At 40.8% G+C, this 3526-nt stretch overlaps 1 pseudogene; it reads right to left on the reverse strand.

Annotated features, from left to right (window-relative positions):
- Positions 1 to 1739: 1739 nt before the first annotated feature.
- LOC133074065 (elongation factor 1-alpha 2-like) lies at positions 1740 to 2915 on the reverse strand (annotated as a pseudogene).
- Between the last annotated feature and the right edge of the window lie 611 nt (positions 2916 to 3526).

The raw sequence follows: 3526 nt of genomic DNA on the forward strand, positions 1-3526 counted from the left end.
TTGACTGAATTTGATTGTTGGGTCATGGAGAATGAAATGAAGGAGGTCAGAGGATGATTTCCAAATGTTTGGGTTGGGAAATTAGTTGGATAAGCTGTAATATAATAAAAAGTAGAGGAACAGATGTGTACATGGAAGCGTTAAGGGCGAGATAAAAATGAGTTAAAGTTTAAGCGTATTTTGAACACTTGTGGATACTGAATTATTCAGTCAACACATATTAATGAAATACCAACTACATGCCAGATAGTGTGAATGAAGGTCTTAGAAGTAGACACAGCAGTTATATATTTTAAAGATTATAATCTATTATATTTTAAAGATTATAATCTATTATATTTTAAAGATTATAATCTATTATATTTTAAAGATTATAATCTATTATATTTTAAAGATTATAATCTAGTTGAGGAGATATACGGTATATAAGTAATCAAAATAATAAATATATACGATAAATATGATCCCTGCATGTAGTGGAGGAAAACACATTTATGAATTGATTTGTTTCTACTTAAAAGTATGTTCAGAGACATCAGGTAGATACAATACTGCCTGGCAATAGCTTGTTAATCTCTGATCCAACCTTCTCTTTCCTCAGAGTACCAGCAGCCCCTTTTCTCTTCTCACTTTCAATACAATTCACAAAAGAGAAACAATTCATCTTTCTGTTATGAAAATCTATCAGCCAAATTTGTAGATTTATATCCAACATACTCTTTCTTCCCATTTATGCACAAGGATAAGGTGTCTTTATCCTTCCTGCGGTCAAGTTATCTCCTTGTACACAGAAGCCAGTCTTCTCTTTTCTACTCAAGGGTATTTTGTAATAATCCCATCTTAAAAGTAAAACATCATCTCTAACTTCGTGTGTTCCTCTATCCCTACCTTATTTCTCTGCCCCCCTTTATAGCAAAACTCTCCACAAGAGTTGTTGATTCTTTAATATCAGCTTCATTGAAATATAGTTGCCATGTAAAACTGTAAGATATTTAAAGCGTGCATTGTGGTGATTTGATATGCATATACATAGTAAAAGAATTTTCAGCCATCTAATTAATTAACATGTCCATCTCCTAACATATTTATCTTTTATCTGGGAAAGGAAGTGAGAGCATTTAAGTTCTGCTTTCTTAGCAAATTTAAATGGTATGTAATATTTAAAGAGGAATTAATTTATGACAAAATAGGCAAGATCATTCAAGAGGGCAAGCATTGTCTCTTCAATAAATGGTGTTGAGAAAACTGGGCAGCCACATGCAAAGAAGTGGTCTATTTTTTTGACAACTAATTAATTTTTATTAATCTTACTCAGTGAATGCATAGAGTATTAAATAATTTTTGTAGTGAGGTTGCTGAGGAAACTTCAGGGGACATACTTCATCTCTTTCTGTCCTTTACTGCTGACTTGGTGACCTTGCCTGCTGAGGATGACACTTCTTATCCACAGCCTCGATGACTCCAGTGGCCACTATTTGTCTCATGTCCCAAACATCACAAGGGCCTAGAGGTGGGTACTCAGAGAACATCTCCACACATATGCCCTTGCTGGGGACTATCTGCGTATCTGCACAATGGCCTGACTTCAGGGTCTTGGGGTTGTCCTCCAGTTTCTTGCTTGAGCATCAGTCAATCTTTTCCCTCAGCTCAGCAAGCTTGCAGAAGATGTGGGCTGATTGGGAAATAGTTGGTGTGGATCTTCCAACTATTGTATCAAGACAGTCACTTGTGTCATAAAGCTACCAGCCTCCATCTGGTGGGGGAGGGGTCATTCCAGCCATATTTCCATGATGAATGTCCTTGACAGATAAATTCTTCACACTAAAGTCCACCTGTCATCCAGAAGGGCCTCAGGCAGGGTCTCCTGGTGCATCTACACAGCCTTGACGTCTGAGGTGAAGTTGGTGGGGCAAAGGTGACCTCCATCCCAAGTTTCAGGAAGCTAGTCTCCAGAAAGTCCACAGACACAGGGCCAATATTTCCAATCATGTGCATGTCTTACAGAGGCAGCCTCAGGGGCTCGTTGACCAGTTGAGTAGGTGGGAGAATGGAGTCCAGAGCTTCCAGGAGAGTCATCCCTGTGGCATTTCCCTCCTTCCTCTTGACCTTCCAGCTCTTGAACATGGGCATGTGGATGCTGGACTATGCTAGCCATGAGATGTGAGATGGGCACAAAGGCCATGGCAACCGAATTATAGCTGATCTTCTTGATGTAGGCTCTCACATCCTTAGTGATCTTGTGGAAGTATGCAGCACTGTGGGTGGGCTTGGTGGAATCCGTCTTGTTGACAGCCATGATGAGTGGCTTAACACCCAGTGTGTAGGCCATGTTCTTTGCAGATCTGCCTATCCTTCAAGAGGGCTACTTCAGATGTGCCCATGTTGCTGGCCACAATGACCATAGCACAGCCATCTGGGATGAGCCAGTGATCATGTTCTTGATAAAGTGCCTGGGGCGTCAGTGATGGTGATGTAGTATTTGGTTGTCTCAGACTTCCATAGTGAGATTTCATGGTGAAGCCACACTCTCTTTCTGCCTTCATTTTGTCCAGCACCCAGGCATACTTGAAAAGGCCTTTGCCCATCTCTGCTGCTGCCTTCTCAAACTTCTCATGGTTCTCTTATCAATACCCCCACACTTGCAGGTTAGATGTCCAGTGGTGGTAGACTAGTCAGAGTCCGCATTGTTGATGATGATAATATTGATATGGGTCTTCTTTTTTACCCATAATGGTGGGTTCCTTAGAATCGCTGATCCAGATATTACCAAGAGCTGCAAGGCTGTAAAGCAGGAGTTATGTATTATTGATGCTTCTGTTTCCTACCTCCCATTCTGTTTGTAAGCCATGCAAAGGAGTATTTTTCTCTATCACTCCACTGTAGTCTCCTTTCCCGAGGTCACCAACACCTTCCATCTTACCAAACCAATGTTAAGTTCTGACTTTATTTTACTTTCTCTCTCAGCTTTTGGAGAAGGCATTGGCGACCCACTCCAGTACTCTTGCCTGGAAAATCCCATGGACAGAGGAGCCTGGTAGGCTGAAGTCCATGGGGTCTCGAAGAGTTGGACACAACTGAATGACTTCACTTTCACTTTTCACTTTCATGCACTGGAGAAGGAAATGGCAACCCACTCCAGTGTTCTTGCCTGCAGAATCCCAGGGACGGAGGAGACTTGTAGGCTGCCGTCTATGGAGTCGCACAGAGTCGGACATGACTGAAGTGACTTAGCAGCAGCAGCAGCAGCTCTCAGCTTTTATTAACATCTCTCTCCTCCTTGAAACTCTTAGATTTCCAGATATCACAGTTTCCTAAATTTCCATCAATTATCCTCAATCTCCTTTGCCAACTCTTTCTTTTGGCTTTCTCTTATGTAGTTCTAAATATGAATTTCCTCTTGGTAATTTCACCTATTCATGTGGCTTTATATGCCACATATATCCTGATGATTTCTAAATATATAGCTCCAACTTTTTTGAACTGCAGTCATATATTCAACTGCTTATTTAATCCCTTGAGATATGGC

This window comes from Dama dama, chromosome 19 (genome assembly GCF_033118175.1).
Source record: "Dama dama isolate Ldn47 chromosome 19, ASM3311817v1, whole genome shotgun sequence".
In the NCBI taxonomy this organism is placed as follows: Eukaryota; Metazoa; Chordata; class Mammalia; order Artiodactyla; family Cervidae; genus Dama; species Dama dama.